Source organism: Pteropus medius, unplaced genomic scaffold (assembly GCF_902729225.1).
Source record: "Pteropus medius unplaced genomic scaffold, Ma_sr-lr_union100, whole genome shotgun sequence".
NCBI classification, from domain to species: Eukaryota; Metazoa; Chordata; class Mammalia; order Chiroptera; family Pteropodidae; genus Pteropus; species Pteropus medius.
In genome coordinates, this window is record NW_024346667.1 from 6668085 (window position 1) to 6693514 (window position 25430).

The 25430-nt window shown below is 44.2% G+C and overlaps 1 long non-coding RNA gene across 1 annotated transcript in view; it reads right to left on the reverse strand.

Annotated features, from left to right (window-relative positions):
* Positions 1-24887, reverse strand: part of LOC120613296 (uncharacterized) — a 44147-nt gene extending 19260 nt beyond the window's left edge. Inside the window, exon 1 of the long non-coding RNA XR_005655656.1 lies at positions 24748-24887. This is a non-coding gene — a long non-coding RNA (uncharacterized LOC120613296). The remainder of the gene's footprint in view (positions 1-24747) is intronic.
* Positions 24888-25430: the final 543 nt, after the last annotated feature.

Genomic DNA, 25430 nt, shown 5'->3' on the forward strand with positions numbered 1-25430 from the left:
CTAAAAATATAATCTCATTATTTTTATAGGTTTTAAATTTTCATGCCACAGTTTCTGCTTGCGGCGTTCTTAACCAGCTACCATCTCTACTCTCCCTTAACTGTCATAAGCTCCTGCTTCTTTCCCACATCTTTAAATTGTGATTAAATATACCAAATTTACCAGTTTAACCATTTCGAAGTGCACAATTCAGTGGCATTAAGTACATTTGCAATGTTGTGTTACACATTACCTCTATTTATTTCCAGAACTTTTTCAACATCTTAGATAGAAATTCTGTACCTATTAAATCCCAATTCCTTTCTCCTCCCCCTCTCGAGGCCCTGGTAACCCCTATTCTACTCTCTGTCTTTACGACTTGCCTATTCTAGGTACCTCATATAAATCAAGCCCCTTCACTTTAATCTACATCTTAAATCAGACACTGGGCCTCTCCCGCCACTCCCTCATACACAGACCAGAGGCCGTCCTTATTAAATTGTGGTCTTTCAATAAGAAGATCTTATTCTCTGACCACCATCTTATTTAATCCTTATAAAACCTTGCAAGCTACACATATATAGGTTACCATCTCCGTTACATAGTTGAATAAAATGAGGCTCCTGCAGATTGGAACACAGAGCTAGTAAGTGGCAAATCCAGGATTTGCCATCTCGGGTTAGCTGAATACCAGTTCCTGCCCTAAGCCATTATGCTAACCTCCCTACCCCAGTGACTATCAAAGTTGTACATCTGCCAACCACTTGGCAACACAGAATAGCTGTCCTCCAGATTCTTGCCAAGGATTAATATCATGGCCTTTATGCTGGCCAATCTTTACACAAACCCCAGGCTGGAGAAATGTTATCTATGTGTGAGGTACATGCATTTTCTGAGAGGCAGTGTAGTATAGCGGCTATATGACCAGGCCCTGGAAGCTGCCTGGGTTGAGCAGCTGAGTGACCTTGGCCAAGTTACTTAACTTTCATGATTCAGTTTCTATTTCTATAAAATGGAGACAATGATGATGATATCAATCTCACTGAGTTCTTGTAAAGATAAAAAAAAAAAAAATCAATGCATGTAGAATGTTGAGAATAGTGCCTGTGACATATATGTGAAAGATCTTATAATTATCACCTGTATCTATAGCTCAATGATTTTCACATCTTTTTGATCATAGATTTCTCGATGACAGTTATGCATCTCTTTATTAGTGTGGATGCTTCCAGAAGCAAGTAACAAAACTATAACTCAAACTGCCTTAAACTAGAAGAAAATGTCTGAAAATAGCTGGAATGTAGAGGTTAGCAGATTCCAGGCATGGTGCAATGTGAATGATGTCATCAGCAGTGAATGATGTCATCATCAGCAACTTATTTCTCTCTGTTCCTCCATTCTGCCATCGCAGCATCAGCCTCATTCTCAGGCTGGCTCGTGGGGGCAGATGGCTTCCAGTGGCAACCAGAGCTCTGTGCTTTCTGTTCAGCGGAGGATGGAGTGGCTGCCCGTACAAAGCCATCATTCCAGAAAGACAAGACTAACATCAACAGCTTCACATCTAAGTCTCAGAATGCAACACACAAACTTGGCAGACAAGTTCAGAAGTTTCACAGTCTCCAGATTAAGACCCCTTTGGTAGACAGATATTTTAAATGTTACCCATGGATGAAACCAGACTTCCGGAAAGTTGTATACATGAAACTTATTGTTTTGACCTCTGTTAGAACCTCTGTTACTGAACTGCACGTCAGTATTAAGCTCTGGGTCTCTTCTTCGCCCAAAAGTGTTAGGAAAAAATATATACTTCTCTTGAATAACTCATTTGTTTTTAGTTTATGGAAAATGTGAAACACATTTTAGCCTGTTTCCCTCTCCCCTTAGGCACCTTAGGCTCACAGCTTACCTCAATGAAAAGGCAGAAGTAATTTTTCTGAGTTAAACCGATACCTTGTTTTATTGTTTTCCTGTCAATAGTTTCCTTTACTCCCATTCAATTTTTCGTATTATATGTAAATTTGTATTTACCCAATTTCACTATGAAAGATGCAGGGTAGTAATAATTAAATACATTAAAATAACCCAAAATATGGAAAAATATTTACTGTGTCAATCCCAACATTAATAGTTAATTTTAAAAAGTGAAGAAATATAAATATTCAGTTAAGGGAATAATTAAAGAAATTATGGTATATTTGTGAAATTAAAAATACGTTTACAAGGAGTTTGTGATAAAATGAAAAAATTATTTGCTTTTAATATAAGCTTTACAAAAACAGCAAGCAAAATTGAGTCTGGGTCTTCAGTTTCTGACAAAAAAGTAAACTGGACTAACACAGCCTCTTTCCATTATGAAAATATACATGCTAATTTAAAAAATTTTAAATACAATGGAAATTGAAAGGGGAGGAAAAGAGGAAGCTAAGAAGGAAGGAAAGGAGTAAAGGACAAAGGGAACTCCCAGGTGACATAAATAAAACAGGGATTGAAAGCCAGAGGTGTGATTGCCTGAAATCACACTGTGGAAGTTCAGCAGACCATCCGATCCAGACACACACTCTGAGAGCTAAGAGCTAGGGCTGTTCCAAAGGCTCATTGCTCAAGGTCTCGACTGTCATTTTGTATTTTAGAACAGATCTTGCTGTGAATAATTGGGAAGCGTTGCTGTTCCTTTGGACCTGATCATGTCAACTCCACAGACTCCGCCTTGGCTCCTACAGAGCTTGGCTTCCATGAAGATCCCCAAATGCTGCCGTCACCTCTTCTCTGTGTCCCATCTCGCTGGTGACCTGCCACTCACCTGAGGCACTTTTTCACAAACACCATCCTACAAAATACTTCTACTAAATGCTCAAAACAAATTCCATCTGAGATTACCTTAAGGAAATCATACCACAAACCAGGCCTTCCTTTTTCTCCCAGCGCCACCTACACCTGGAGTGGCAGTTTCTTTGTCCCCATCACTCCACCACTACGCTGTACTCTGTGGCCTTTGTAGCTGGGGTGAGCCTCAGCATCCGTTGGCCACAAAGAAGCAAGGGAAGAAACAGAGTTTTAAGGTCTAATCAATGTAGATGACATTTTCCTTGAATATCTTATGGAAGTTATGATATTTTTCCTACCCAGGCTCTGTGTTGAATAACAAAAGCCACAATTTATTGAGCCAAGTCCTTCACATATATTATTTCTAATCTTTCTAACAGTTTGGCGGGGTAGGTGCTTGGGATAGACACGGAGAGATGCTGCTCTGGACTCACTGGCCAGCTGTGGAAAGACAGTCAACACACAGCCGCTAGCTATGGGATCCTCTGGGGGGTCTCAGCATCAGAGAGCCGCCCTGCTGGTGGTTATGTCCTTCCTGGGGCAGCCTGCATCTAGTGACTGAGATGAGTGGATAATGCCCAGCCATTTCAGCCCAATGTGGGACACTGTCATGCCTGCCCAGTGATGCTTCTTCCCTTTCCTTTCACAGGTGCCGATCCCTAATTAACACCTTGCACCCGAAATCCATCTCAGAGTTTATTTCTAATCTGTTTCCTATATTATAAAAAGGCAACAGCCTTTTTATAAATAAAATTGGATATTATAAATAAGATTAAGTGAAATAACACGTTAGAGTGCTTTGTACAATGTCTGGCATGTAAAACATGCCCAGTAAATGTGGGCTGTTATATTACTGCCCAAAGTCACGCAGGTAGGAAGTGTTGGATCTGGGATTCCAACTCAACTGCCTAATCCTAGAGCTTGGCCACAGAGTTACTTTGGAACTCTCTCGTGATAATTTTGCTGCTTTGGTTCATGGTTATTTGGCTACTGTCATCCCTGCCTTCTAGCCATTTAAGGTCTTTTAAAAGGAAAATGCTGTATCCACCCCGCAATTCCCAAAGCCTGGGCAGGGGCCTCACATGGGAAGATGCTTCATTGCCTTTTGCTGATTGACTGGCTATACGACTAAGTCTCCAATTGTTTAACTTCCTGTGGAGCTTAAAAATAAATCGGATCACATAAGATACTCAGATTTTCTGAGTTTCTCAGACTTCTCTATGCCTATTAATTGGAATTCCTAAGTTAATAAACCTAAATACCAACCTGAACAGGTCAAGGAGGTAACCAAGTTGGATGAAGCTGCAGAGGGTTTAAGTGAGAAGTGAGAGCTGGAAACATATCAATCAGCCACCCTGAGCACAGCTCAGACTCCTCCAGGGGTGTTGGTTGGGCAGAGGGTGCTGGACTGGTCCTCCAGCTCCCCTCGGTGTGGGCCCCTTGCTCTGAGGTAAGGGGTACACAGGAAGCTTCCCTAACCTAACAACTTCTACCTAGCAAAAGAGAGTTTTCTTTGATAGGGTTTTCTCACTTTTATGGGCCAAGTCCATGATGTAAGACTGAGAGGATTTGTCCGAATTCTGAAAAATCGGGTCATTATAGTTTCTACAGGGCAGATCCTGGCAGAATAATCTGAGACAGACCTTCTTAGGAGAAAGTGACATTAGCGTATCATGACAGGTCAGCCTGGGTGAGCGAGCCAGTCTCCTTTCTGACCTTCTCAAGATTCTTCTTTGCCACAAAAGGTTGGCGCTCACTATCAGGTGTTCCTAGTCTAAATTTTGAAAACTTTTTTTTCTGGGGGAGGAGGTGTTTTTTTGCTTTGTTTTTTGTCTACCTCCTCTACTCCCTCTTACGAGAGAGATTTTAAACAAGAGAACTATTTAATGTCTTAGTCCTTTCCAGCAGGATTAAATTTTTCAAAAGGAACCAAAACAGGGCAATGATAACCTAAAGGTTTTAGTGGCAGAATTTTAGACACTGTGACACCTTCCTACCCCAGCTATTGCCTACGCTGTATATTAAAGGCAGGCCTGCTATTCAGCAAGGGCTGTGGAAGTGTGACATACTGTGTTTCCAGGTAAAGGTAATATTATAATCTAGGCTTTTTGGTGCCGAAGTATATCATGTGATTTGATGATATAGTTTTAGAAAGCAGAGTAGGAGAAATTAAAGCATATACTACCAAGGAATGAAGAAAAAAATTATTTTCAGATAAAGATTAAAGTAAGATAAAACAAATGAGGCAGGAAGCAGTGTGGATCGGCAAGATCTCTCTGGCTGGTTCGATGCCTCCTCAAAGAAGTGGCAGGGTAAGGTAAGTGCATGGGTGTTTATCCAATGCCTTTTCTTTATTTAAAAAAATATATTCCCCTCTCCAGATTATAAAATAGTACTGCTTGTTGTATAAAATAGTACTGCTTGTTGTAGACATTTTGTAAAGCAGATAATTATAGAGACGAAAATTAAACGCCGTGCAAAAAAAATTCTCCTCTCTCAAGTCGGCCACTCTTGACACTTTGGAATGTTCCCAATTGGCCTTTAGAAATTATATATGCCTTAATTTTTTTTCCCAGAAGGGCTTTGGTTTAAGAAGATGTCCATGTTAACATGTAAATAATAGTAAATATTATATCTACTACCATTTTATTTCTAGGTCCACTCTAACAATGTGACATGGATATGTCCCTTTCGACACAGGCAATATTAAAGATGACACATTACTTTGAATTTGTAAGGTAGTTGTATTTAGCATATTTGCTGAAATCTCTACTAATTATAATAGTTCATGTGAAGGTTTTCTTGTATTTTCTATATCCAAAAGCATATTATTTGTGAATGATGACAGTGTTGCTTTCTTCCTTTTAATACATTTACCAGTGATTTCCATTTTCTTGTCTCTCTCTTGGGTAAGACCTCCTATAGAATAATGCTGACTAGAACTGAGATGAAGGACAAGTCATCTTGTAAATCTTCTAATGTTTTTAAAAGTATAAAATTAAAGTGTCATTTGTAGGAAAAACTGTTCACCAGATACAAATGGAAAATACTTTCCTTAACTTGATAAGGAGCATCTATAAAAACCGACTTAGAATATCCTGAAATGTATTGCCCATGTCATGGGGATAATTATATGTGAAATTGTTGGAAGAGGCCTAGAAATCAAAAGGTAATGAGTTGAATGGTTAAAAAAAAATTAATTTGATAAATGAAAAAGAATATTTAGTAGATATTTAATTTTTACTTCATTGATTGCTAATAAAGCTAAACATTTTATTATTTTATTGCCTCTTCAGTAAATAAACAATTCTCAAAATTTTCTTGTTGTTTTGAGATCTTATTTTTTCCTAATCAAAGTACATCAGCTTAATAAGAATATTAATCCTTTGAATCTCTCAGGTAACATCAGATTAACATTTTTTTCTGTTGCCTGTTTTAAATTTAATTCAGTGGTTTTTTTTTTTTACATACTTACTGAAGTTTTAAACTTTTGAGTCAAAACTATCTATTTCCCTTAATTTTAAAAACTATTTTTATGCTTAAAATCTCTTTCTATGCAAATAATCAATTTTGTATTGCTGTTTTTTAAATTCACCCATTTAAACCACTTGGAAATTATTTTCATGTATGCTGTAAGGTGGTTCTGTCTGATCATTTATTCTACCTAGCCAGTCAGCTTTCCTCAGTAGCTTGCTAAATGTTGCTTCGATGGTGGTACGACTGTTTACATCATGTGATACCAAAGAACAATACGTCTTAAGAGGTGGCCTTCACGCCAAAGAAATTGTAGATTTGCATTTTTATTATGACAGTTTTCTGGCAGGTGGCAGTAAAGTGTCTTATTGTAACATACTCAGTGCTCTATGACAATTCCCAGCAGATAGAAGTAAGATGTCTTGAGTAAGGGTGCCTTTTTCTAATTCTCACGAGGCACTGTATGGACTAGTGAAGCACTACCTGCTTTGTCAAATGAATCATGCTTCCCAACATCTCGCTTCACACTTAGAGAACAGCTTCATGACCTGGAAGCGCCGCCCAATAAGATATTGCCACCACACGCACGCACGCACGCAATCTTTCCTGCGTGAATATGAAAGTAACAGATCCTTCAGCATTAGCCATTGGGTTCCTTTCAAATACTAAAGGCCTAGAGGAGAATTTGATTTGCTTTGCCCTGAAATATCATGGCAAGGGCTCGCTCTGCTCTGCCCTCCCCTTATAAATAAGGAAGGAAGGGAGTCTTCTCTCGCCCATTCTAACAACCGGCCTTACAGATGGGATTCGTCCTGCAGTGAACGAACGCCAGGGTGACAACACGCAGATTAATTACGCAGGAAACAATATCCCGCAGCCGCGAGCTCTGTGTCCTCTAACAAGGCTGAAAATGATTGGTGCCCCCTGCTTATGGCTCTGAGCACTTGCCTCGGGTCCTTCAAGTGATCTATTAAAAACTTTTGATTAACTTGGTGTCGGGACTAACTTTTTGTTTGCTTGCTTCTCTGGAGTGAATGAATAGAGGTTCCACACCCTTGTGCCTGGAGAGCCACCTGGGTAAATCACCGAGAAGTAGACAGGCTCGAGAATACCTGAGCATTACTCTCAGGCCTGATGTTACCTGAGAGACTCAAGATTTGTCTGATTCATAAAAACTCCACCACACAGGTGTGTGGAGTGAAACTCTCATTTATTTTAAGGACATTTTGGCTGTCAGGAGTTGGGAAGAAGGTGGCTTTGTTTTTTACGAGGTTACACCATTTTTCACGGCTAGATGCTGAAAAGTGATTGCATGTGTGTATATAGAGACACATCCTCAGTTTGGACCCGAGTCATAATAAATTTATGTGCTATTTACACATGACTTTAAATCATTTCACTAAAAGAAGCAAACAGCCTAGAAATTTACCTGCTCTTTCTGGTGCATAAACGGTCGTTTCTCTGAAAAAGAGAATGGAAGGTGGCGGGGTGCCCCCCCCCGCCCCCGTCTCCCGTCTGCTCTTGCTCTGCCACACAGCCAACCTTGGGAATAGCTGTGCTGCGCCTCAGGCTGGTGAAACTGCTCTGCAACTGCACATTTATGAGCAGTAAAACCTGTCCCTTTCTCCTCTTTTTGCAGAGCAGCCAGTAGAAGTGCTGAGTCTCCAAACGGATGAGCAGGAAGCCTCAGGACAGGATTCCCGGGGCAGGATTCCTGGAGCCTGGGAACTGTGTTCTGAGAAGCATGGAGGTACCACTGCCTGGGAAATGAAGAGAGAAAAGGGGGGGCGGGCAGAGGGAGTGGGAGGGCGTGCGCATGTGCAGATTGAGCCCAGAACATTCTGAAGAAAGCAGGACGAGAAGCTCTCAAAGTCAAATGATTGAACGTTTCCTAACATTATTGATCAAGGAGACAGAGGCTTAGAGACGAGAGCAGAGGCGTCCACAGATAAATTCCACGGTGCCCGCTTTCTGTTCTCCCCAGCATCAGTCATTCAGTCTGATCCCCTCTTTTGAAGCCAGCTCTGCTGCTGAAGCTAAGGACGTACCAGTTAACTACTGAGGAGGACTGTTCGGAGCAGGGCCAATAGTCCGGGACTCATGGTGTCCTTCAGAGTGCCTTGCAGCCATCCCCACCCACCTGGTATCACTGAAGCACCAACATCTCACCTTCCAGGCTTTCTCTGGGCAAGGCGGCACCTCGGCCTGCCAGGGGCTCCCCAGAAATCGCTCTTTCTCTCTTCACACTCTGCTTAGCTACTGTTGTTACTTATGGCTTTGCTTCCTTTTGTCTACTGAACGGTCCTTGCTGGCCTCCAGCAGCGAAGGACTTCTCCGCCCCTCCCTCTGCTCTTTTCCCCAAGTGCTAACAAGGATTATGTGTGGCTTCTACCCTCTGCCTAAGGTCCAGGAAGCCAGCGAGGCCCTAGGGGCTGTCCTGTCTCCGCTCTCACTCTCCCTCGCTGGTGGTGAGGCAGGCTTACAGCTCTTGAGAATACCTTCGTGGCTACCAGTTTGATGCCACCATAGAGGCCATCTTTACTCAAGTATTTGGGGCACATTCTCTTTTTTCTCTGACTCCTGTCAATGGCTTGTGGGCTCTGGCCTGGCCTTTCCTCACGAGACAGTGGTAACACGTGTGGCTCAGGTATGAACTTCGGGAAGGAAAAGCAGAATCGAGCTTTTTAGACTCCTTTTGGCCCAACCAGCACATGACTCAGGACCACTCTCCTCTGGAGTTTGGGGCTCAAGCCCCAACCAACACAAGACTGATCTCTTGCTCTGCTTGGTCCCTGGCGGGAGCGGGGCGGGAGAGAGGGGGATGGGGGGAGTTGTAGGGGCATGTGGCAGTTGAGGAAAGACTTGGGGACTGTCTTCAGACCATCTGGCTCTATATGAAAGTAACCACATTTAACTTGCAATTCCAACCACTCAATCGAGGCAGCAAGTGACTTTATGTTGTTCTGAAGAAACTTGTGCCTCTTCATTCCTGTCCTCAAAGCAGAAATCATCCCACCCTGCACATTCAGTGGCCAAACTATTGTCTAGCATGTAACTGATCAAAACAGAATGACGAGCAAAACATCCTGCTTGCTCTTCTTATCCCATGGCTCTCACAGAAACAGACATTTCCTGAAGCCAGTGGAGACATTTTCCTTCTCGAGGTGTCAGCTTTGCTGCCTTTCTCACGCAGGCATGTTCCAGGGTTTTCCAGGGCTGGTCGCTTTTAGGCAACGGCATTCATGGCGTAGCTCACAGATTTTGAAAAGGCTACAGGGTACTATACCATCTATCCAGACATTTAAAAGGCATTTTTAAAATGCCAAATGTCTGTTCTCTGTGTGGTCACGTGAGCTTCTGCACTTCCTTTCCACTTTAACTCCATGAGGTGGGCTCCTGTGGAAGCCCTCAGCACATGCAGAGAATGGAAACTTGGTCATTATGCATCCGTTTTACTGCAGGAAGAGCTGAGTGCTGTGCCTGATCATTTACAACCTGTCTTTAATTTATCTGCATTTAAAAACTGGATTGTGGGCAGTTTAGCTGCATGGGACTGCAGTATGACATGCTCTGAGGACTAACTGGGAGGGGGAGGAGAGGGGCCCCACGCAGCACACAGCTGCAGGGGAAACACAAGAGTGGGGAGGAAGCTGTCTGTGGGATGAGGGTCTCACTTCTCATTTTTCGTGGGCTCTCCAATCTCCAGGGTGCCCTTTTCCATTTCTGATACTGTGTATGCTTTGTTATATTATCCTAACATTTGGCAAATGGTTTCCAAGTTCAAGCATTTAGTATTATTTTACGCTAGGTGAACGTGGAGCTCAGACTGGATTCGCAAAGCTGGCTATGAGTGTGCTGGAATTTGGTCATGGATCTTTTTTATTCAGCAGTCAGGCTGTCTTTGGAATGCTTAATTCATAAAGAGGAAGAGCTGCTGTCGGTTTCAGGAGCCCACATAGGCGGGTTGAAACAAAGGCACTTGTCATTCTCACCAAAGACCTGGGTCTCTCCAAGCTCGGTGTCTCCCAGGGTGCCCCAATTTTGGCCTGATAACCTCAGTCACATAAAATTGATAGTTATTTACTGAAACCCAGAGATACAAGCTACCCATAGATATACAACTAAGAGAAATGACTATATACAATAGAGAAGTGAGAGAATTGAAGTATGTAAATAGGGGAGCACAAGGAATAGTACCAGCTATTCTGTTCAGCCACGTGATCAATCGACAACCACTGACTGATCAAACATTTGTTCCAAAATATTCATTGGTGTCTCCATGAGCCACACACCATTCCAGGAACTGGGAATATATCAATGAATAAGACACCGAGCCTATCCTCAAGGAGCTCTCAGTACAGCTGGAGAACTCGAGAAGTAGATCAATGATTACAATACACAAAGATAAGTGCCATGATGGGACAGTTCAGGGAGCTGTGGGAGCACCAAAAAAGTAGCCTCTAACTTAATTGGGTGGAGAGAGGAAGGGAGGAGTCAGAGAAAAGTTCCCAGGTCAGGCAACGTCTGCTGAGTTTTGAAGGGCAGAAGATAGCCAGTCTTGGGGAAGGAACGGGCATCAATCAGGTTCATGACCCTTTCTGATACAAAGAACCAACTGTAAGCTGAAGATTAAGTGTCAGAGAGGCAGATTAGTGTTACTGGAATTGAGCATTCAGCAGAAGTCATTGGAAAGGTTTATCCAGGCAGACAAGAGAGGGGAAGGCCCTCTATTACAGGGAAAAAATTTTCAGGAACAAGAAAGGATAGGTATGCTTAGGGGTTGGTATGTGGAATATTCATTCAGTTAATGTTTACTGAAAAGTACACAGTTGTGTGGGACAAACATGCTTCAACCTATAGAGCACGGGTCAACAAACTGTAGAGGGCCATACAGTCAATATTTTAGACTTCGTGGGCCATAGGGAATTGGTCTATGGGTGGTGATTTGCTGACCCTGCTCTAGAGACTTATACTCTTATTGGGACAATGAGGTAAGTATACAAATAATCACAATGCAAGATGAATTTTCCTGGAGTTATGGAAGATACATTTGGTAAAGGGAACTAGGTCAGATTTAGAGGGCTTTGAATGCCAGGCTTAGCATCTAGATGTCACCCTGTAAGTAGTGAAGCACCACTGATGGTTTTGAGGAAGGGTCTGTCTTTTGGAAGATCAACTTTGCAGCACTGTGCAGAACGGGATGATGCAGAGAGAGCCTGAAGGCAGGGAAATGTGCAGGAACTCTATCACGTAAACCAAACATCAAGAGAAGAACTTGGATTCTGCAGTTAGTAGAGGAAATGGAGTTAAAAAGAACAGGGTGAGGGACTTTTCACATTGTCGAATAACTGGGTAAGAGGCCTAAATGGAATAAAGGAATCAAAGATCACCTCACGGCGACAAATCCAGGTGGCTAAATAAATGATGGCTCTGAATGAAGAGATATGCAAGGTTGGGAGAGTGGTTTGAAGGGGGAACAGATTTGTTTCGCGTTTATATGCACGTTGAGTTTGAGTTGACATGAAACTGCTGGACTGACATACCAGAGGGGGAGCTCATCAAGGTGGCCAGGACTGTAAAAGTGGAAAGACTTGCGGATCATCCATGAAGAATCAATAGCCATAAAGGTTAGGACAGTAACAGCGAGCACAGCTGGAGAGCAGTGTTACTCAGGTATTGCCTTAGGCATTTGACATGTGTTAGCTCTTTAATTGCTCCTACAACCCTGTGAGGCGCATATTATCCTCATTTTACAGGTGAGGAAACTGAGCCTTAAAGAAGTTAAGTGATTTTCCCAAAGTCAGTTAGTGAGGTTTTCAATCACAATTAGTTACGGCTGCCCTCACCGGCTGTGCTCTAAGCATCAAACCGCACTGACTCTTGATTAGGGCCTTTCTTCCCCAGGTGCAGAAGCTTTCCTCTCCGCTAGGCTAGCAAAGCCAGGGCCTGTACTCACTCTCGGGTTTCAAGGTACATGGGAAAATACCCTCTTCCTTTTCTTTTCTAAATTGACCCCCAACCCAGATGGACACTGCTCACCCATTTCCCATCTGCTGCAGGTCTGACTACCCCCTTGGGGGTTCTCTCACCCTCCTCTGTCAGGAAAGAGGCCAGGGACAACCAGAGTACCATAATCCTAGTCCCTCGTTTATGGGCTTGGCACCCAGACTTCAGGGTAATGGCCTCTTCCCACCTCACTGGCCCTGGGAGCAGTGGCTGATACACAACTTACACATGCTCCTTAGCGACTCAGCTCTCAGTGGTAGATTGCAAAAAATGACTGCAGTTCTTCCCCTTGCTCATTCATGCCACTGCGATATGACTTTGAAGCTTTTTCCATCAAGAGGTAGAATTTCCCCATCCCTTGGATCTGGGCTGTCCTTGTGATTTGACTTGTGCCTTGCTTTGACCACTAGAATGTGACAGAACTGATATATTGCCAGTTCCAAGCCTAGCCTTGCATGTATCCACTATCTCTTCAGAAACCCATGTCTCTGCCATGTGACAAGCCTGAGCCAGCCCACTGGAAGATAAAAAAACCACATGGGCCAGAAGTGAGTAGCCCCATCGTCCCAGTCAAATCTTAAGACATATGAGCGAGCCCAACCGAGATCAGCAAAACCACCTACCAAATACACAAACACACAACTGACTGTGGATACTGGAAGGACCCCCTGAACCCAGACTAAATTGATGACTTACAGAATCTTTTTTAAACTACTAAGTTTTAGTGTCTCATAGCAATATCTAACTGATATACTACATTTCACACTAAAACTTCAATGATATCTTCATTTGAACAGCCATCAACTAACCACATTCTACTCTAGAGCTTCCTGGATTTCACATATTTGAGGCCTCAGAGAGTCACTGGCTTCCTTGTGGTCGCTATGAGTCAGCCCTAGAACTGAGAACAAAAGGCAGAGCCAGGCTAGCTATACCTCTTAACCACAAGGACACACTCCCTCTTAGATGAAAGGGCTCTAACTAAAAGGCAGAAAAGATCACATACCTCTAGAGTTCACTGCCAAAGATATCTGAAAACCTGGCTCTCAAAGTCTCTTTGCTTCTGAGAATTCATATATTGGAAGACTAATTAACTATGACAGGTTGACCACTGGAAGCCATTTTCATAAGGATGACATGATGATGGATGGGTCTATGCTGTTCCAATGTCATTGCTAAAAAAGATGTGAGGAGTCCAAGTTCCAATTATTTAGATGCACATATAATACAGAGGTCTCTTCAAAGCCACAGAACCCTACTGCAGTGGGCTGGCATGTGTTACCTTTTCTGTATTTAAGGGCCACATTCATGAACCAGTGACATATTGAGTGAGCTATGCATGCTAGGCTTAATGTGTCTGGCAGCTGGAATGAGACACAACTATATCTTGTTGTTTTAAGGCTTTGTATGCCAAAGGGGAGTTTGTGCAATAGAAACGTCCAACCAAGAGCAATATTTTCCCATTTCCAGCATGGGAGGGTTGTGTGTGTGTGTGTGTGTGTGTGTGTGTGTGTGTGTGTGTGTGTGTGTGTGTGTGTGTGTGTGTGTGTGTGTGATGCTAATGCTGGCCCACCAAGTGAAAGCTGCATGTGGTGACCAGCCTTGCCTCATTACTAAATGGCCTTTATGTTCTTGTTCGGATGTGTTTGGCCAGAGATTGGTCTCAGTTTGGGCTACACATTATAGAACAGAATTTGGAAAATGAGTCTCAAAAGGTCTTAAGTCAGGGGTCAACAAAAGTTTTCTTAAAGGGCTAGATAGTAAATATTTTCGTTTTTGCAGGCCAAGAGGCAAAATAGGCACTTATATAACCATATAAAATGTAACCATTCAAAAACAAGAACCATTCTTAGCTCACTGGCCTTAAAAAAACTGGCAGCTGGACGGGTCTGGCCCACAGGCTGTAGTTTGCCAACCCTTGCTTTAAATAAAATTGTTAGATTTTTCACTGGTGCTATATTTCTGCAAGAAAAATTCTCTTCATTGCAGAAAATTTCTCATAGGTAAAGAAAATCTGATCAGAAGAACTTTGAAATATTAGTTAATATAAAATTATATATAGCAATATATTACATTATATTCTACGTATACTATATAAATGTACTATATTACATATTATGTTCATATTTAAGATTATATGATAATCTAGTAACATATTTAATATAATTATATCTAGTAATTAACATAATATAATAATAAATTATATAGAGTAATATATTATTATTTCTTCTGATTAATATCACAAACCAGGATTTTCCCCCTCAAACAGAAGCTGGGCTCACAGAGTGCCCCTGCTCCCCTCTCTGCCTGGCCGGCCTGCTGCATCCTCCCCCCAGGGTCAGGTGTTCCGCCCTTCTGGAGGCCCAGCAATTTGCAAACAGCTCGATGAAGCGGGATGGTGTGGCCAGCTCAGTCCTGAGAAGGGAACATTTAGGGAGTATCCTGTCCTCTCGCAAGCACTGCACTTCCCTCTCCTGCCCAAGTCCTCCTTGTCCATCATCTGAAGGGTGGATAGCAGTGGTGCGGCTGTGACCAGCCACAATTGTAGGTGCTTTCCTGACTGTCACTGATTTAGAGACTTTTATTTCCACTCTTGGGCTTTAGATGAAGTTCTGAAGTGATGAGAAAATCCTCCTTGGTTCCCAACATAACCCTGTTATACTCTGTGTAGAACTCTCACTCCCTGGCCTTCCCTTCTGCTCCCCACCGCAGATGCCCCCTCGCCCTCCCTGACAATGCAGTTCTGAGGCTAACACACTGTGATACTATGACTTATAATAAGAAATATATATTTGCTCTTCTTGCTACCTCTGGCACCGAGCTCCTAAAGACCTTTGGAATTTCATAAGCGATCAGAGCGATAAAGGTGCCTTGATATTCGTAACAAACCCCTTTCAACCACACCTGGGTTTATGTTGATGAGTGGCTTTTAGAAAGCACCTAAGGATGGGGCTGGGTGCCAGGGGAAGCAACCTTATGATTGGAGGGCTGGAACTTTTAGTCCCTCCCTCTGACCTCCAGGGAGATGGGCGCTGGAGGACAGGGTTCAGAGAAGCTCCCTGTCGCTGAACATGCGGAGATGTGCAGAGAGGGCGTGGAAGCCTCGCACCTGTCTCCACACCTTGTGCACACCTCTTCCACGTGGACGTTCCTGAGTTACAGCCTTTTATAATAAACCAGGAGTCTAGTAAGCAAAATGTCTCCCTGAATTCTGTGAGCCACTCTAACAAATCCATTGAACCCCAGAAAGGGGTTGTGGGAACCTCCAATCTACAGCCACGGGTCAGAAGCGCAGGTAACAACCTGGACTTCTAATTGGCTTCTGAAATGATGGCGGCCTTGTGGAGCCCTTAACCTGTGGGATCTAACGCTATCCCCACAGTGTCAGAATTGAGGTAAATTGTAAGACGCCCAGCAAGTGTCAGAGAATTGCTTGGCGGTGTGGGGAAAAAAGCCCACACGTTGGAATTGAGTGCAGAATTGTACATACTATTCTGTCCTTCAAACCTCCCCCCTCCCCACCTTTTCCACAAGTATTTATAATCACAGAGGCATCAGACACAAATGCACATGCCCACTATCTTAATTAGAAAGAAGCTGCATGGCCAAAATCAAGTCCAGTTAATGGGTTTGAAACAGTTGCTGGGTTTTGAGCTTCATTGCTTCTATTCTCCTAATAGCTTTGGGGTAATAAGTCACGATTTGGGGAAATAAAATAATCCATGTCACAGATAAAATACCTAGTTTATTTTCTTCTGCATTCTGAGTTTTGTTTACTGTGAATATACTGTGGGAGCTCTGAGAGGGGCTGAGAGCTGTGTGTTAGTGCTGGGTGCAGTTCTGGGGAGCTAAGAAAGCAGATTCTCAACGGGTCTTTTCACCTCAAAGCCTGTATCTCTGGGCTCCCTCTTTCATACCCTTCTGCTGCTGCCTTCCCTCAACTTCCTCTCCCCAGACTTTTATTCTGCAACTTCCTCTACCTTAGACGTTTATTCTGCAACTATCAAAGCAATTTGGGCTGTTTTTATCCTGAATTCACAAGTAAGCAATATATTCAGCTTTTCAGGATAGAGGACTAGCTATAACCAGAAAGGACTGGTTCAAAACCACAGCCCTGGTCAGAGGACTCGTGGAAGCAAAGCTATTTAAAGACCACATAAGGAGTTCTGGTGCAGGCCAGGCCTGGCTGGCCCATCACTGGCCCAGAGCCTGGTGCTGTCCAGCTTGGTCCTCAGGAGGCAGATGTGGAAAGAGACCCAGCTCTTCTCTCTGATCCATAGCCACCCTGGAACTCCAGGCCAGGATGAAAGCGTGGGTCTTTCTGCTACCCCTACTAGAATATCAGCTCCATACATGCAGGGATTTTGTGTGTTAATTCCCTCCTGGAGCCCCAGTGCCTGGAACAATGCTGTCACACAAATGCACAACAAATATTTGTTGAATGAATGAACATCAGCCCCAGGTGAGATGACCTTGGGACCCGGGCAGTGCTGCAGCTGACTCGGGGCTTGGGCCTGGATCCTGGCCACACAGAGATCAACTGGAGCAAGTTCAGGTCTGACGAGCCCCGCCCAGAGGTGGGCACCACTGACTGGTCCAGAATCACAGAAATCCTGGAGCTAGGGTCATGGGGCTGTGCCGTTACAGTTCGAGCTGCACACCTCCCCTTCCTGCACTGCAGTGTCCACCTCCCTGCACGGCTGGGTCGCCGCCTTACTACAGCCTCTCTGTGCATTCTACTGAGTCATCGCAGTGCAGTGTCTCGTTCTGGACAAAGAGTTCAATCTTGCTTTTTTAAAAAGTCAAGATAATTCAGTCCGCTGATCAGGCTTCCAGATGAATCACTTGGGCATTGAAGATGGTTTCATGGTTGTACTTTACAAAAAAAAGAAAAAGAAAAAAAGGGTGGGGGAAAAAAAAAAAGAAGAAGATTGAAAAGAAAGGCTTATGTGGTTTACAGTTAAGAGCGTTTCTTTTCTGAACCTTTAGAAATTTTCCCTGGGAGGCTTAATACAGCAAAGGCTAGAGTGGAAAATGTGCTTATCTGCGATCTCAGATGCCAGGCGGCCTAATAAATCCAGCCTAGGTTAAGATTAACATTGTCTGAGGCTGGAGCCTCTTGGTCTAATCTACAGTCAAAGGGATAACCAGACGTCTTTTCATGTGGACCACTGCTGACTTTTTTAAAAATTGCAGAAGTATGACCAAAGGAAAACTTTACAGCTGAAGTCGTTGAATTTCTTAAGCTGAAAAGCACCTATCTCTGCTGAATGGAGGAAACAAAGATTTGCATGAACTGCTATAGCAGCATCCAGAGGATCCCCAAGTTTTCTTAAGCAAGACTCATTCTGAGTCCCTGAAGAGTTTCTGTGGAAAGTGTCCAGGATGGGATTTGGAAAAAATGAGACAGTTAAGTGTTGACTGAATGGCAGGTAACATACTTTAGAATTAATTTTCTTAGTGTTTGAAACCCTGCAGTAACTCCCTGTTATGGGCAGAATGCTTCTGTCCTCCCCCAAATCCATATGTGGAAGCCCTACTCCCCAATGTGGTGGCATGTGGAGGTGGGGCCTCTGTGAGGTAATTAGGGCTAGATGAGGTCATGAAGATAGAGCCTCGTGATGGCATTAGTGCCCTTATTAGAAGAGACACCAGAGCTTCCTCTCTCTGCCATGTGAGGGTACAGCAAGAAGGCAGCCATCTGTAAGCCAGGAAGAGTACTCTCAACAAAATTTGACCAGGCTGGCATCCTGATCTCAGACTTCCAACCTCTAGAATGGTGAGAAATAAATGTCTGTTGTTTATAGCCACCCAGTCTGTGGTATTCAGTTATAGCAGCCTGAGCTGACTAAGACACTCATTTGACAGGCCAACATTTACCTACAGGCTCTGAATGACCTCCCCACTTAATCTCATTTTCTCTGTTCCAACCCAATAGCCACAAGTCATACTCTTAGCTCAGCACCTTTGCATTGGCTGTTCCCTTATGTAGAATGCTCTCTTCCAGGCACCCGCATGGCCTGGCTTGCTCCTTAACATCCCTCGGGTCTTTACTCAATGTCACCTTCTCAGTAAGGTCTTCCCTAACCTATCAAAATCACAATTCCTCCATTTTGCCTTTCGTATTTCCTGCTTTGTTTCTCTCCATGGCATTTATATATGTTTTAACTTATCTTGTTTATTGTCTATCTTCCCTACTAGATCATAACTTTCCTCAGGACAAGTATTTGTGTGTTTGCTGCTATATTCCTAGCACCTAGAACAAGGCCTAGTACATAACACGCTCTCAATAACTTTTTTTTCACGGAATGAATGAATGAATGAATGAATCATTGAATGAACTTAACTCATCCTAAACTTACCTAAATCCATTGTGTTTGCAAAGTATTTGTTCTCTTCCATCCAGATCTTCCAAGGGGTTCAATGCTTTACTCTAGGGTGCTGTTCCAATAGGCCAGATGGGAGGCATGCTAGACTCTAATAAACAACCCAGGGCAAGAAGGCCCAGGAGGAAGCCAGACCCAGGTAAGTGAGGGTATGGCTAAGTCAAAAGAACAAGTGTTTAAGATGGCACAGCACTCTGGGCTCTCATGGGCATCTGAATAGGAGCTGGACACAGCAGCAAGAAATTCAGATGTCCATCAAATGCTTAGGCGGGCTGCGTCCCTGCTTCCACAAAATCTGTCCACATTTGATAGGACCCAGCCTGAGGGTCAAGGGCGGAATTCAGTCCCTGGGGGAGGAAATTGGCTAGAGGATGGAAGGTATCAAGCCCTTCAGTATGCAGTCCTAGAAGAACAGAGACAGAGAAGATACCAAGAGCCTCCAAAGTGGTCCATCCCAGGGTCTATGGGACATGTCACTCTGGGGGGATCAGGAGTAGTTGTCCTAGCTGGTCCCTGGACCCCACTGGTTGGACAGTGAAGAGTGACAGCCTCCTTTGTGGTGCTTACTCAGGAAGTAAAATAAGCCTGAGCCTGGGGATGTAGATTTCCCCCATGGATTTAGCTGTAAGGAGCTGAGAAAGGCAGAGGCAGGAGGAACCAAAGTCATTGTGATACCACTATGGTCGTTTTAATATTAATTCCATCTTGTCCCTAAGGGGGGCTTAAAGAATTGCATTTCTTCTCTCAAGAATTGCTTCTTAACAGCACTCTCATTTTGGTTTCTTCTCCACTTCTGGTGCCCTATTCTATCTGGTGGATGAATTTAAATTCACTGTTTTAAACACTGTTGCTTTAATGAAAGCTTATCCAGAGTCCAGAGGACTTAACCCACGCCCCACCAGAGTCCCAGCTAACATTCTGTTCAGAGCTCAGGCTGGTGGTGGTGGATTAATTAATTCTGTGTTTAAAAAAGAAAAAGAAAAAATCCTGTCTTTCTTTTAGAACCACAATAAACTACTTCTTTATTTTTTTGTTGGTTTTATCAACTTTTTTAAAAAAAGAGCTGGGCTCGGCTTTATTGTTTTTTTTCTGTGCCCTTTCAAGTAAAAAGAACTTTTATTAACACTGTTTCTTGCCTGATAAAAGCCCAGCCTCTGAACAGGCTCTTCCTGGAAAGCCCTGAGTGATAGATGGCACCCCAGCGCCATGCTGGGGTTACAACTGACTATCTTGGTCAGGGAGCCTGTTCTCCCGGATGTGACAGGCCCACGGAGACGTCCATATTGATAAAGGTACAGATGTATGAAAAGCGAGTGACAGAGGACAGAAAAGAAAATGTTTCCCAAGGCTCTGCTTCTTTCATATAACCTTACACTGCTCAGTTTGGATCTGTTTCTCAATTGGGGCCAATCAAAAGAACTGACGGTTTCAATCATATTCTACAGCTTCCAGGAGCTCTACTCCAAATTCTATGTGCAGGGTACCTTCTGGCCAAGGGTCTTGAAGCTGCTCGCAAACACCCAGTCATTCTCATAACACTCTCTCTCTCCCTGTCCCTACTCCATCTTCTCCCCCAAGGAGCTTTCTATTGTTAACTCTGTTTTCCAGGGAATAAGACCAAACCCTGAACTTGTCCTTGACCTTCTTGAGTCGCCAAAATTTAAATGGCGACTTAATTTTAATGTTCAACCCAGGTCCCAGGGACCAGCTAGGACAGCCGCCCCTGCCCCTTGCCGGTCCCTTCACTGCAGCCACAGCCGAACTCCCTTCTGAACCACCTCCTCTCCTTTCGCCCCCAAGAGTGACATGTTCCCAGAGTGACAAGAGATCCTGGGATGGACCACTCTGAAGGCCGTTGATTTCTTCTCAATTCCCATTTTTCCAGGACTGCACATCTTAAGTCTTGAGACCTTCTATTGTTCTAGTCAGTTTCCTCCCCTTGAGACTGAATTCTGCCCCTGACCCCCAGGTTCCATGCTTCTGGTCTTCTTGAACCAATCAGGCCCTTGGCCTTGGCCCATCTGGAGCAGCATGTTCCCCAACTGCATTTCTGCATCAAACCCCTTCCTCTCCTCTCGCCTGGGCAGCAAGAAGTACTGAGCGGGGCGTCCTAGCTCTCACTCTCTGCTTTTACCTGCCTGGCCATCGGGTCCCCTGGGGTGGTACCTGCTGGGAATAGCTCTTGCCTTCCTCAAGAGATGTTTCTGCTACTCGGCCTCCTAGGATGGAATCCTCCTTCTCTTCATTTTTTTTCTGAGCAAGCCAAAGCCAATTCCCAACCACCTTATCTCCGTTCAACTTTGCACGGCTTTTCAAGGAAGATTTTATGGTTATTCGTAGCACAGAATGTCCCCTGATCTGTTCCCACCCCCTTCCTCCATCTCCCAAAGAGCTAGGCTTGACAAAGCAATTTCTGAACAACTCTGGCACAGGCTCCTACCAGCAGGAAGAACATTAGCAGTTCAGATACAATACAATAAAAACTACCAGCTTGTTTTCTCACTGATAGCCTTGGAGCTAAGTGCTTATAGAGTCTTCTGCTGAACTGATTAGGTCTATTGGCTAGGTATCTATTACCTGGGTTGTTCTGCAATTATAGAATACTTGCTGCTTTTCTGTCCTTCTACGTCATCACTGTGTAGCTCTTCAAAGTTAGACATTGCTGGCCACTCCTCTATTTGGAGATAAAGAAATTAAGGCATTTCACATAAAGAGCCCATGCTGAAATGAGCCAGTGACCTTCTGAGGTCCACTAGGACACTCTGCCTACAGTCAGTTCTGTGCCACCAGATTGTTCTGGTCAGTTACACTGGCAAGCCAGTCATCCTGCCCCCTGCCGAGACACCTCAGAGCATGGTATGATTCCACCATAACGCAGAGCCCATCGCATCTTCTCTCGGGGAGTTGGAACTCAGAATATACAGAAGGAGCCTCGGTTTTCTCCAGCAGCTGCAGAGACTGCAGAAGCAGGGCCAGCAGAACTGAGTGGCACACAGGTGTTTTGCGGGAGCACAGAGCCTGCCCGCTGCTGCTGCTGTGCTTACGTGATAAACCCGGCTGCCACTGGGGTGAAACTCCTGCGTGTGCTTACAGTTCGGCTGCGGGCTCTGCATCCTTGGGGCCATCTGACATTTCTGTCTTCCTCATTTTCTCATGAATCCTTACAGCCAGTCCTGATTACTAAAGATAAACCAACCACTGCGATCTGAATAAACCCAGCAAACGTAACAACCACACTGACAATAAAAACATGTAAATATCAGTGTTTTGTTTCCTAATGTATATTTCATTAGAACCATGGAAGATGTTTTAGAATATATCATGGCTTGCATTTTTTAAATGTGCAGGCCCAAATCCCAGCAGCCTTCTTGAATTAAATCATGATTGAATCAATTACAGTAGTTAATGTATGTGGAAGCAGCTGGTACAAAGGCTAGAAGCTAGTAGGAGGCCAATAAAGTAAAATTTTAATGTGGATATTGAAACTTATGACTGACACATGACAGACAAAATTTGGGTCAGAATTTCTGGAGGAAAGAGGGTGGAGAGGTTCTCCAAGGAGGGCACGGCCCAGGGCCTCGGGTCTATGGGAACGACCAGAGGCTTTTAGGCACAGGACAGTGGCCACTGTGCCATGACATTCAAAAGGGCTAAGCAGCCAGATTTCAGCTTATAAGCAGGGAAATGGATGAGGAAGACGGAAACAGGGAACTCAGAGAGCCTGGAGCCCAGTCTAGGCCATGGCAAAAAAACAAACAAAATTTCCAGGAGCTAGAGAGCGTTATGGGCTGAACTGTATCATCCTAAAATTCATGTATTGAAGTTCCAACCCCCAGTACCTCAGAATGTACTCTTATTTGCAGATAAGGTCTTTAAAGAGGTGATTAAGTCAACACAAGGCCATTATGATGGTCCTAATCCGGTATGACTGGTGTCCTTATAATAAGAAGAAAGACACCAGGGGTGGGTGTGCACAGAGGGATGACATGCGAAAAGATAACAAGACAGCAGCCATCCGCGAGTTAAGGAGAGAGGCCTTAGGGGAAACCAATCCGGTCGCATCTTGCTCTCAGACTTCCAGCCTCCAGAACGGTAAGAAAGTACATTTCTGTTGTTTAAGCCTCCCCGTCTCTGATGTCCTGTCACGGGGCCCAAGCTGACTGAAGCAGAAGGGGAATAGGAATGAATGAGAGTGGGGTGAGCTAGGCCAGGTCTGAAGACTGGTGAAGATGACAACTCAGACTAAGTTTTTTCAAGTTGCTTTCACCTGTGTTAGTTCCAAAGCAGCAACCACTGAAGGCGAAGGCTGCCCCGGAGTTTCGAAGACGCACGACGGGGCAGAACTCTGGCCCTTCCCTGGTTTCTCAGCGTTCACGGGTCTTACCAGGTCGAGAAGCTCAGTGCACAGGCTCCCTGCCTTTAAAGCCATTAGGCCAGCAGCAGGGCCACATCTGCCCCTAGAGTCTTCCTACTCCCACATAGACAAGGTCCTGCTGTGCTACGGCCACATATCTCCATGTCGCTTTTTCTTTTTTCTTTCTTTTTTTTCCCATCACTTTTTGGACCTATCTGGCCATGGTCCACCAACAGAATCCCACTGTCTCAGGGAGAGATGGGGGACATCTGGAGGTGGAGGACTCTGCAACGGAGGTCATGCCAGAAATGGCTTCTCTGCCCTCTCTTCATTCCCGCCACCAACTCAGGGTCAAGATTATACATCCAGCCCCTCAAGAGAAGGGTTTCCGATTTCTAGGGCTGGCTTCCTGGGATTTTACATGTGTTAGCTCATTTAATCTTCACAAACCTTATAGGAGAAATACTATTACATTATCACCCCATGTTATAGATAAAGAAACTGAGGTTATGGAAAATCAAACCACTTCGTCAAAATCACAGAGCAAGTAAATGCATTTAAAACCCAAGAATGTCTGACACCAAATTCCAGGTTCTCCCCAGGCACCGTGGCACCCACACGAACTACCCAGGGCTGCCCAAGCGTGCAACCTGTGTGCCCTCCAGCTCCCATAGCCCTCCCCAGTGTGGGCAATGTTGGATCGTGAGTTTATTGTAGATTCTCTTTTTCAATCATTCCAGTTATCCAGCTCTGCTTTACCTTCTTCTCACACCCCACATACAGCTCACCAGGAAATCCTGTTGGAGCCAGCCTCTACGATTCATCCAGAAGCTCACTGTCTCCACTGCTACCACCTGGGTCTGAGCCACCAGCCTCGCTGCATTTCTGCATTTCCTGGTTTCCTGCCATAGGACACCATGCCCCACTACAGCCACAGACAGATCCACAACCTAAGTCGGATATGCCACGCTGTGCTCCAGACACTGCCATAGCCCCCACTTCACCCGGAGTAAAAGTAAAGCCTCTAAAGAGTCTATAAGGTCTTAGGGGTTCTGGCTCCATGTCTCTCTCTGCTGTCATCCGTCACTCTGTCCCCCTCACTCCTGGCTCCAGCCCCACAGGCCTCACTGATCCTCGGCACACTCCCGCTTCGTGCCCTGCCTCTCCTCTCCCAGATGGAGTGGACCACATCACCTCCTGCAAGTCTTTGCTCACATGTCACCTTCTTCCCGAGGCCTGCCCTCCCCTCCTTTCTGAATACCACAGCCATTTCCAACCCCATTCACCCTACTCCAGCTTTTCCTTGTATTTATACTCTCCTTATAATTCACCTATATTGTGATTTATTGTCTGCCTCCCTCTGGTAGAATGAAGGCTCCATAAGAACAAGGATCTTTGTCTCTTTTAGTCACTAATGGATCCCAAGTGCCCAGAACAGTGTCTGGCACATAGTAGGTGTTCACTAAACACTGGTTGAGAGAATGAAATGAATGAATGGATATGGAGCTAATGGGATCCTAAAGCTTTTATGTTCATCTATTCCTAGGCCTGTCTGGGCACAGCTGTGACCCATCACCGCCAGAGTCCACTAACAGGGCAGGATGCTGGTATGGCTCTGACACTGTATCTCTCCTTAACTCCTCTCTCAAGTTGGAAAACCTGTGCTGTGTGTCTCAGTAAGCTTTCTTAGCCCTCCAGTTCTGTTGTAAATGCAAAACATTTTACCTCACATAAAGGCAGCTCTTGGTTCTCTCCATTTTACACAGCATGCAGACTCAAGGCATGTGACACTCCAATCAAGCAATGACAGTACAGTGCAGATCCCAGTGTGTATTAACGAACAGAATCTCCCTGCAGTTCTTCTCATTGTAGTCAGAAGTGGCTGATGGTGAACATCATTAGAATATCATAGGCTTAAAACTGAATGTGAGTTAATGTTTATAACAAGAGGAATAATTAGTTTCTCCACAGATGTTTACACTTAATTTCTAAGACTTACTATTTATTATATTTTGTCTTGTTTAGGGCCCTTGGTAAATTGTTTGCATTTAACAAGTTGTTTGACTCTCACAAGTCTTGTATTTCATACTTGAGAAGTCAAAGTAACACCTTTGATCAAAGTGGAATGCTTTAATTAAATAACCATGAAATTCCCCTCAAGGAAACAAGTACACTCAAAAGCACAGTTAGCAGATTTTCTCGGTTTTTTTCGATTCTTGACATTGGCCCAGCTTGGTTTCTGTCCTGCTGTAATGTATGCAGCCGAAGCCCACTGTTGTCCTCTTCACCCTGGTAACTGGGGCTGTGATTGCCAAGTCTAGGTCATCACCAAGTCAGCTGGCAGCACCCCATGAATGCGGAGACTCTGGAATCTCGGATCCAGTGTGCAAATGATGGGGCCTGGAATC